Source organism: Calypte anna, chromosome 7 (assembly GCF_003957555.1).
Source record: "Calypte anna isolate BGI_N300 chromosome 7, bCalAnn1_v1.p, whole genome shotgun sequence".
In the NCBI taxonomy this organism is placed as follows: Eukaryota; Metazoa; Chordata; class Aves; order Apodiformes; family Trochilidae; genus Calypte; species Calypte anna.
In genome coordinates, this window is record NC_044253.1 from 18,221,297 (window position 1) to 18,232,922 (window position 11,626).

The 11,626-nt window shown below is 39.8% G+C and overlaps 1 protein-coding gene across 1 annotated transcript in view; it reads right to left on the reverse strand.

Moving 5' to 3' along the window:
• FIGN (fidgetin, microtubule severing factor) overlaps positions 1 to 9,517 on the reverse strand; it is a 95,908-nt gene extending 86,391 nt beyond the window's left edge. Inside the window, exon 1 of the mRNA XM_008495706.2 lies at positions 9,445 to 9,517. The gene's annotated coding sequence lies outside the window, so the exon portion shown is untranslated. The remainder of the gene's footprint in view (positions 1 to 9,444) is intronic.
• Between the last annotated feature and the right edge of the window lie 2,109 nt (positions 9,518 to 11,626).

Sequence of the window (11,626 nt, forward strand, 5' to 3'; positions counted from 1 at the left end):
AAAAAAGGTTTATTGCTGCATGAACAGTTTCCAAAATATATGTGTTTCAGCATTTATCTAAGGCAAAGAGTAAGAAAGAAAGGATTTTCAGAAATTCTACAAAGACACTAAAAAGTACTGTTAAATAGAGCATCTGCCTATTTATAGTATGTTTGATACAGCACCAGCTTAGATATGTAGTTAATATAAAGCTGCAGATTTAACACTAGTAAACACAAAAATACTTGGTTTTGTATATTAAATGTATGTTCAGCTGAAGAGTTAGTAAATAAGCCTGAATTGTGCTAGTTAAAAGCTAGCAGTTTTCTGACTGAATAGGGATATCCAGTTCACAAATTATGGTAGAGGACTTTAAGCCTGTATAACTTTCATAAAAAACAATACACACTATATTAAATTTTAATTTCTGTTTTAATCAGCCTAATTATATTAATGACCTAATAATTAAGATTCGAGATCTTCAATAAACTCCACGTGTTTTAAAAAAACCAACTCCATAGAATGTAAAAAAGATTCCTAAAAACATATTGTCCAAACTGAGTTTGCATACAGCAATACTGCACTATTCTTTTAGAGCTGTAAAAGGAAACAGAATTGCATTCATATATCAAGAATGTATTTCTACAATACTGTATATAGTGATGTGGTCCACAAATGCCAACAACAAGGGACTGAAAATAGGATCAATTCTTTTCCTTCTCAGAAACAATCTTGCAAGCATCTGAGTTCCCAAAGACATAAAAGAATAGTTACTTTTCTGAGACCTTTTGATATCGCTCTTCATGGTGGAGCTATCCACGAGTGATGGGAAAGATCTCTTTTGAAAGTAAATGGTGAACCTTCAAGTGTGTTCAGATACATCTTTGCTGTTCCTTTCTGTGTTTCTCAAGTTTTACTTGAAAAGGATGCTTGATTTGATAAAATTTGGTTTAGGTATCACAATGGGATACCTTATATCAGTCAGTCCTTGCAAACCTTATTCTTCCAGCATAGAATCTAGCTGTTTCTTTCTCTGCGTCAACACAGGAGGCTGAAGTAATCAAATAGGTCTAAAGAAGAGAGAGGACGTTAACCTGCACTTTCTCAGAATCTGTGATGAGTAAGTTCATACTTTCAACATGACCACACTGAGCCTTAAGGTATATAAATAGCTACTTTTCATCTAAAAGCACAGCTATCACACAACTTTGTACAGCAGGATCATCAGTTAATAACATTTTAAATGTCGATATCGGTACTATTGTCAGGGATTAGTAATTTCTGCATATAACTTCATCATATCTATCCACCCCCTGCAGTCACTCAGTAATATAAAGTAATCATTGGCCCCAAAAGAAGTGTACACACAGTAATTTTTGTTGTACTGTCTAGGAATTTCTTTGCAGTAGAACAGTTCTCATAGTTTTATTAAATGATAATTCAAGCTTACTATATAAATGCTTTTTTATTAATTACTTGCTAGTATGCTAGAATGGAGAAGACAGACAGGGGAAAATCTCTGGGGAAAATAGGGATGTTATTTCCAACATATTAAAAGGCAAACAGCAGTTGTTCTCAATCAGGGAAAAAAAAATAAATCCTCGAATGAGAATGTGAAAATACATTCCTGCCACAAACCTCTATAACCCACCAGGTCCAGACTGTTCTCCCATTTCCTCTTAATATTAATTTTCATATCCCATTCAGATTAGCAGGAGTTAGGCAAACATGCATTAACATGTCCCTTAAGTCTTTTACCACACTTAAAATGAGAAACAAAAGTTTAATTATGACCCATACTGGAGAATCATCCATTCAGACCCTGCTTAATTAGATGAGACACAGCTATCTTAGATCATGAAGTTTGACCACAGTATGCTCTTACTGCTAGAGTATTAATGCAAATAGGATACAGATTACTGAAACCAATTTATTATCACCAATCTGTAACTAGCTTGATACATGCACATATTCAAAAGCATCACACAAAATAAATTGTGGCATACATCTTCATGCATTGTGCAATGCAAATCCAGAAAATGAACTGTATACTTTAACACAAAGCACATAAGACTTTAAATATAAGAGTAAAAAAGGGTTAAAAACAGATAACAAAATCCCAAGCAATACATGATTTCAAAAACCCTGGAGCAAAGATGGACTTGCATCTCCGAAATTTGTTATCACATCAAAATAATCTCAGCATTTTTCTCCACATCACTTTTGGGATATTTCAAAATTTAGCTAACAACACACTAGCAGTAGCATCCCTGTAGTCTGAGAGAACGGAGAAAATAGTTTCTCAGTAACAGTTAAATAAAATGGCTGGTAATTGCTATTTCAGTGTTTCATGGCACACCAGACTATGTACTTAATAGACTATTACCAAAAAAAAAAAAAAATCAGCTAGTGACATGACAGTCATCTGCAGTTGCATTATTTTTAATTATAGCCGAGATAGATGAAACACTTCCCATATACAGTAAAATAGTTTAAGGAACAAAGTTTTATTCCATTATTTAAAAAATGCATGGCTGTTCTTTCTATTGTACAAATACAATAGCCATTTAAGTGAGGAGTGTAGCTTATATAATTAAAGATAGTTCAGTATTATGATATGTTTGACAGGTACTGTTACTAGCACTATAAGAACAGACATACAATATTGTTATTACCATACTGTGTGTGCCAATACCTCCTAGCAATATAACTCAGCAAAAGGAAAGCTCAGACTCCACATTTTCATCCCTGCAGACGTCTCCGTATGTTCTTAATCAGCGGTGCTTTCTGCAGATTACACTTTCTAGTATTCCTCACATTCTCAAACTGACCTGTCAGAGCTCAGTCTCCCTCCTTGTTTTCTCAGGACTCTGGTAACCAAGATCGACCGACTACTCCACATTCCACTTTACCATCACTTACCACACAGCAAGACTAACATCAACAGGTATTTAGAAGCAATAGTAGTGAAGCCTACTTGTATTTAGCAGGTTGCTGCAAATACAAATTATCTTCTAAGAAACATAATACATATACAAGCATTCTCTTTAATATGCAGATCAGTAGGGGGCAGGTATAATTATTAAAGGACTGAAAGCCTTAGATTTCCTTTGACCTCCATTACAGCCTAGGACTCTGCTCCTTGAAGGATAAGACTTTATTTGTTGAACCTATGGTAATATATTGCAAGTGGATTTTCTTTGTTCTTCTGTATTAGCAATCAGCCTTAAAAGGAATATAGTTTCACTGAGGAAGATGTATATGTTATTTTGAGATTCAGAAGTTGGGGGGTTTTTAGGAAAAAAAAAAGAAAAATTAAGGAATTTTCTTTATGCCTGCATTTCTCACACACTCTATGAAAATATCATTGGCATAGGGTGAAAAGTTCGCGTGCCTCACAGAAGTGAAGCCAGATACTTACTTCCAGTAAGGTTTCTCACCTGGAAAGTATCCCTATAACTTATTTTATGTGTTGGAAATTTTTTATTATTATTTTAGCAACAAAAAACCCTCCAGGCCTTTTCCCAGACAGGAGTTCCCTGAAGTGATCATTCCCATAAGGAAGATAAGTTTTCACTTAGAGGATAGCATCTCTAGCAGCAAGAGTGTAATACTCTGCAACAATATCAGGGATACGCAATCCTGAATTTACAGCTCTTCAAATTACTTTTATAGCTATACTGTTCATTTTGGATCAGATGCTTATCTAAAATTCCATATATTTTGGTAGCCATAATACCTGATTTAAAAGAGCTTCCAATAAGCCAAAGAACAGTACTAAAAGAGAAAAGAAAAGAAAAAGCCACCCAAAAATAAAATAAAAGCCAAGGTGGACCAGATTCTGGGAGCTGTAAACAACTGTAGCTCTTTAAATCTAAACTATTCTACATCAGCTAAGGATTGGGCCCATTATGCACCATTCTACTTCAAAGCTGATTCTTTTTTCCACACACATAGTACTTTCCTTCTCTTCTGTTAATAACAAATGACCATTTTTAATTAGTTTATCTCAAATTCCTTTCATAGTTATTTTTATTCCATTTCCTATCAATGACCCAGTAGGAGAAAAATGCACTGAGTGATCAATTAATCAAACTTTATCAACATACAATATTCCTCAATACTTCAGAAATGTCTGCAGAACAATTCCATCCAATCATAAGATCAATGAATCAATGTAAAACTCCAGTAATTAAATTTATCAACTTGGTATCAATATACCTGGCGCTTTATGAAAGTGTTATGAGAAGTTTGTTCTCTTAAGGGATATATTGATTGAGGGCAAAGACTATTTCTACTATTAGATCTGGAAATGCTAGATCAAAACTCAGTGTGTTATGAATAACATAAAAATCTTTCATAGTCACAGATCTCATGCTGATTCTGTACCATTAAACCCACTCTTAACAAGCCAATAAGCCTATGAATTGATGATTAAGACTACAGGAAGATCAGTCATTATATTCAGTACTTCTTGTATTCATTCTCTGAAAAAAACATATTGAAAGGAATGGTACAGAATAATTTTCCTCTAGGATATATATATTTTTAAAAGTGAGGAAACCATCTAAACAAAAGCAGATTTCAAATCTCGTTCATGAAGCATGTAATAGCCTTAATTAATTAAATAATTTTGAGACTAAACCTTTGCAGTCTGAAAGAGATTATCCCATCTCTCTCCATCACATATAGTAGTAATTAATTGAAAGGTTAACAATAAAGCCTAAAGATGACACAGTTGATAAAGAGTCATATTAAAAAACAAAACAAGGAAACAAAACACCATCGAAGTGTGTTACAGTAATTTTTAAAGGGCTAGTACATAAAATAGTTTAAAATTTATTTTTAGTTGTTATGCTATCCTTTACGACATATGTCTTAGCAAGTAGGGCACAAAAGTTAATTTAAGTGCCATTTTATCAATTAAAAGTAGGCTTTCTATACTAAGAAAAAAACCCCAAACAACAAAACAACAAAATGACAAAGCACAACAACAAAAAACAAAAGAATTTTTGGCTCTGCTTAAACAAAAAGTCATAAAGAACAGCTGATGACCTAAAGCTGTAATTTTTTCCTATGAACTATATGACAAACTTATCAATAAAATATTTCTTAAAAACAGAATAAGAGAAGGAAACATCCCTGTCATTTCACAGATGTTGCAATAAATAAAAACAATTTGATCGAGTATTGAACATATCTTACTATGAAGGGAGGGAAGTAACAACAAAAACCCCAAATTCAGTAGATTCATGCAGGAGTCACATCCTGTTACAAACATCAAACAACAATGAGCCTTTATTACCATGCTATGATTCCTTCATTTCAAGCATGATTAATTAACAAGTATAACACTCACCAAAACTCCTACAATGCTGCTCTTTGCTGCCTATTTGCACATGGGTGTCTATCAAGTATCCATAAGCAGTATTAATCTCATTTATTACATTGAAGAAGTCAAAGCATCCTGCTTTAAGGAAGATTTCACTTACACCTTAGCAAACAAACAACAACAACAAAAATCAAGCAAACAACCAAACAAAAAAACCCAACACCAAAACTCTTTGGCCAAATAGATTTCTTGATAATCCAAACATAAACTTCATGCAAAATGAAAAACTTTTCTAAAAAGTTGCTTAACAATTTGAATGCCTGAAAATAAGTAGAGACGAAAGAACAGTTTAGCATTTGCTTTGGTGGGTTTTCTGTTTTGGTTTGGTTTATGTTGATCTAAGGATTTTTTTTTTTCTTGAAACCTCACGTTTGATTTGCAATATACTATTTCTGCTGAGAATTAAACTGTGGTTCATATGTCAAACATGGGAAAAAAAGGAAAAAAAAATGAGAAGGGAAAGACATTTAACAGGACTTTTATAACGTTTTAAGGGGTGCAAACAGGTATTTTCAAGTGTAACTTACTTCGAATAAACATTACTTTAGCAGTAAAAAAACCTTTTCATGAAAAGGAGAAGTTGGAAACAATTGTTTCCAAATCTGGAATTTGTTTCCAATCTGGAATCAGATTACAAATACAGGAGAAGAAAAAAGATTGAGATGAGGAGGGAAAAAACCCCACAAACCTCAAAACAAAAAACAACCTGAAATTACCTTCAAGTTGAACTCCATAAATACCATAACTAAATTTAAAAAATAATTAAAAACCAAACATACCACCAAACAAAACCAGAAAAGGAAAAAACAAACAAACACAAAAAACCAAAACCCAACAAGACAAAAACACAACAGCAAAAGGTTCTATTTAGAAGCAACAGATGTATTCCTAAGCAAAAAAGTATCGTCGATGAAATATGCATACAGAGAGGCTCTTTAAAAGTGTGAAAAGAAATGCCTGTGTGGCAAAGCTAAAGATTCAATATGAAAATAAAAATTAGGCAGAAGATTTGATAACCTCCTTGGTTTAAGAGCTCTGTATCGCATATACTTTAAAGATTTTGTCACACCCAGAGAGAGGAATTTTTAAGTGCAAATCAGTCCTACTCTCTCCAGATTTTTCAATTTTATAAATTTGGAATCAAAACATCAAAGCAGCTTCCACTTCGGACCTAACTTTCAGAGGATCAATGTGACAACTCACTGCTTGATAGATGTTTCTCTTGATAAACGACTTGTTCAAAAGAGACATTGTAGCTTTCATTTCCTGACCACAACACACTTTTAATTTGCAACAGCAGAGCTGCTCGAGTGTGACTAGTTCCCACTTTCCAGCCTTTCAGGATTGTGGCACTGTCAGGCCACATACATGGGCAAAACAAAAACTCAGAAAGAGGTGCATCCGCAGCAAGAATTGTAGCAAAACTTTTCCTTGAACAGGAACCTGATTACATTTGATTCCTCCTAACAGTGGGCTTTTAAATCCCCTTCCCAACCACCTCAAATCCCTAACATTTTAAGGAAGCGGTAGGAGAGAAATTGTATTTGGAAATATATACCTAAGTGCCACAGAATATATATATATAGCTGCCTAATAGAATTGTGTTTATTGTAGAGATAGATATTACTGCTACTATAATTATTATTATTATTATTTGGGAATAGAATTTAACAGCCCAAACCGTCCACACCATCCAATTTCAGCTCTCAGCATACTGTCCGATTCCCGATTTAAAATTTATAAATGTAATATCCTCCTCATCACAAGCAGCAGCCCAATCTGCTCTGAATATATATTACAGCTTTAACATCACAGAGGGAAATCTCCCATCTGGCAATCACATTCGCTCCAACAGCTCTAGGAGGAAAAAAAAAAAAAAAAAATGTTCCGCTCTCCCTCACTCTCTTGCTCTCCTCCTTAAAACATTTCTCAGGGCAAATTATGTGCATCTAAAATAAACATTCACCTTATTGATCGCTTCAAAGTCAACAAGTTCTAAATGCAAAATGCAATCAGATTGTTCCCATCATATAGCACCCGGGATATGTTTAGCAATGTAGTCACCTACAGCACCAAAACAGGAGTGAACATTGTGCAACTGCTCTCTCAGTTTCTTTCTTGCATTCAGATATGTTATTATGAGAGATCATCAGCCACACATAGCAGACCAACCCTCTTAGCCCAAACACACACACACACACACAGTCGTGCTCACTCTCTCTCCTTGGATCCCTCTTCATCCTTATTTGTTGCTACCACACGCAATTAGAAGTGAACATACCCCCTTTTCTGGTTGCACAAAACAGACAAATAGTTGCTTCCGTTGTTAGTTCCTTAGCTTTAGTTGCATAACTAGAGGTGTATCTACTGCACCACAAGAAGATCTGTTGAAATTCCCTATGCTCCATTTTATCTGAATTTTTGGAGGAGGGGGTGACATGGGGGGGCTGGAGACTAACTGTTAAAATGAAGCCAGTTTCAGCACCTGATTATTTCTTTCTGTTACACAATGAGAACAGAGCAGTGGGAAAAACACACTTGTAAACTGAGCATAAAGTACCACTTATTAAATAGTATTAAATACTTGGCCACAACAGTGATTTTGTTTACATGCAAAACATTTCCCCACCCCAAATCAGTTAAAACCACTAGCAGATGATTATGCTTAAAGTAAGAGAGGGAAAAGCAGCTGGAGTTAAAACAAATACTCAAAAATTATTAGTTTGCAAAAGGAAAAGATGCATTTTAGGCATGTTTGTATGAGTATGTAGAAGCGTATGTGATCATTGCTACACATTTTCCCCTTCTCCCGTCACCGAGTTTTACTAATTTACATACCACTGGAGTTCAGTGGTGTACATAGTGCACTGCTAGTAACATGCAACTTTAGGTTTTACAACTGCGATCAATACAATGGACAAAACTAATGCCATAATTGAAGCAGAAATGGTACGTGAATGATAGCAAGAGAAAAGAAATGCCTATAAATGCACAACTGAAAATATACTATTAAACATTAGCTATTTATCACAAATATTTGCATGCAGAGTCCTAGGTGCATTATCATGCTATTTAAATTTGTCTTCGCTATTTAGATGCAAAGGAAGTAGATCCCAAAACGGACATACCATAAACACTGGTGCTACTGATCATTTCTTGCTGGCAGCACAAAAAGCTGAATTGGATTTTTCACAAGCAGGAATTCCAAAGGTTGCTTTTCATTAAAGCCACTTTTCCTCTCAGCTATCAAATGTCACTGCCTTGAAACGTGGGCCCTTTCGTCAGGTATTCATTTAACCTACATGCATATAATTAAGTGGGAAAGCAACATCAACAAAAAGGGGATCTCAGATCACAAGAGAAGAAAGAAAGGGGGGAAAAAAAGCACATGACCAGGAATGCAAGTCCATGTCAATTTCACTCACTCCCATTGAAACTAACAAGAGCTCCAGGGAGGATAGTAATAGGATCAGTGGATTGTATATACCATTAAATTATACATCTTTCTCTCCCTTCCGAGCCAACAATACGCCCACCACGCTGTACCCCCTCCAAGATGATGTGCTTACATTTTACTGCAACAGCTCCTCTGACATATTCGTAGTGTGTGTGTCCGTCCCCCCCCCCAAGCCAAGACACAGCAATTTAAACCGAACTTTTGTTTTGCGAGATTCTTATTTGCACTTATTTGCTCAGAAGTTAGTTGCCTCAAAGTCCAGCCCCGCGTTACCTGCAGTTTATTATTTTCAATGCAACTTGGAAATAAATCCAATTAGAAGGAGAAGGAGGTGGGGAGGGAGCTTGCAATCGCGAACTCTTAATCTGCCTACTATTGTTGGCAATGATCAAGGAGGAAAAACCATGCACTGCGATTGTACATCTGTACTTTCCAGACTACGGTTAGGAAAGCAGACCGGAGCGTTTAGCATCAGAAAACGACTGCGAATTAGGCAAAATATTTAGGGCACGAGCGGGCGATTAAAAAAATACGCGGCTGTCTCGGAGAGCTTTAAGATTAAACAAAATTTAAAACGATGGTAGTACGACTAAGAAAAAAAAATAAATCCTCTTACCTGGAGATTTGGTACAAGAACCCGATAGGTTAGAGTAGCATCGATCCGATGTGTTTGCTGATGAATGGGGGCTCGGGTTAAGTGAAGGTGCCTATGATTTGAAATCATTCCAAGTTTTTGAAGGGAAGACTGACTGCAGCCTCTGCCATGTTGGAATTTCAAACCCAAAACAGCTGCTTTGCAAGGAGCCAGCATGCCAGCAGCTGGACGCCTGCGCAGAGCGCCGCCGAGCCAAATTCAAATCACTTTCACGCGAAGAGCCAAAGATCAGTTTTCAAAGGGGGAGCGGCGCGGGGGGCGGGGGCGCGGGGGCGCGGGCGCTCCGCGGCCCTGCGCGCCGGAGCTGCCGCTTCCCGCGGGGGGCGGCGGGGCGCCCGCGCCGCGGCCCCGCTCTTGCTCCCAGGGGCGGCGGGACGAGGGCAGCGGCTCCCTCCGCGGCTGCCGCGGGGCTCTCCCCGGGCGAGGCAGCGCTCCGCGGCGCGGGGTGGGGGTGGGTGAGGGGGGTGGAGGGCCGGGGCCTAGCGGCGCGGCCGCGGGGCGGGCGGGCGAAGAACCGTCAGCGGAGGTCACCCGGCCGCGGCCGCCTCCGTTGTGCCGAGGCCGCCCCGCGCCTCTCCGGCTGGGGCCGTGGGCCGTCCCGGTTCGGCCGGCGGAGGCCTGCGCGACTGCCGTCGCCGGTCGGCTTCTGCGCCGCGTCCTCGGGCGGCCGGTGTCGGGGCTCGGTGGCCGCCACCACCTCCCGCCGGAGGAAAATGGCCGGGGTGGAAGTACCCCGCGCGCCGGCGGGCTCGTCCCGGCCCGGGCGGCGGCCAGCGTCGTGCAGACGGGCCCGTCCCCGCGCTGCTCCCGGGGAGCCCCAGCAGCTGCCCGCTAGAGCCTGGCTGCTAGCAGCCGCGGCGAGGCATTCCCGGTAGCCGGCAATGGCTGAGGGGCCCCGGCAGCCACACCTCCCCGGCTCGGCGGGGGATGGCAGGGAGCCAGCTACCCCGGCCCACAGCTGCCGGGGACTCCCCTTGCATAAGAGGGATTCCCTGGGGGGCTGTTAGACGGGCTTTACAGCCTCTTTATGCTGGCAGGAAAGGCATAAAGTGGCCACACAGCACAAATTGGGCCCTCCCTCTCATACACCGGTTATGCTGTCTTTCGTAAACGAGTCTCTCCGGCGTGGCAGACCCGCCGTGCCCGGTACTGACGGGCCCCCAGCTCCCTCCACAGCACCCTGAGCACGTCTGCGTGCCCACCTCCCTGCTACCGCGGCCGTGGAAGGGGAGTGAGGGCTTCCCACAAGGCAGATCCGCGTTCTTGGTGTTACACCTGATGGGACTATCAAGCATTTTTACCTTCTCTTGTAATGGGGAAGAAGCCACTCTGTCCGGATGCTGTTCCTGAGCTCTAGCTTAGGGTCCTCAACTAGCTGCTTCACTTCCTCTCTTCCTGGTCCTGCTGAGGGGTTAAGGATGGCTCGGGAGGGTTATTTGCCTGTCCTGGAAGGGGACAAGACATTGAATTTTCTTAGTGAAAAAGGAAGTATTAGGAGTATGCATTAGGAGTATGGGCTCTGGCAGAGGCAGAGGAGGCCAGTCCCAGGGCATTAGCATCTGGAGCATAGGGAATAGGCTGATTTCGTGGCTGTTTTCTTTTTTAAGTAATACAGTAGGCCTAAATAAAACTCAGAAGTAGTTGCTAGCAGAAACTGCTGTGAGCTGTCATCTAGTCCCTCTCCTATCAGGTAATGAGAGGGGAAAGAAGCCTGTCTGCTTGATGTGGTCCATGAAGTGATTCAGTCAACCCCCGGTGATTTTCACCAGCTGAAGACTTTCAGGAGGCCTGAGGCCTCAGGTGACAAAGCTGTGCCTAGAGTTTGTAAATAAAAGGACAGAGCAGTATGGCTGGACAGACTTCTTTTTATTAAGGGTATCAAAGATGTTCCTAGCTCCCTTAGACAAACATGCATAACACCAGGACTTCTACACAGGGAGAGCACTGCTAGTAAAATAACAAGGTGTCCTGAAGCAAAAACTGGCTCCAGAGCAAATACAGTTTATACTAGCAAAACTGCTTTTGCTTCTCATTATGTCCTGACTAAATAAAAAAACTACACATGAAAATACAGTTTAACTGAGTATTGGGGTATAGGGAGCTATTTTTAGAATTGATAAAATAGCTATAGTAACAGATGTCT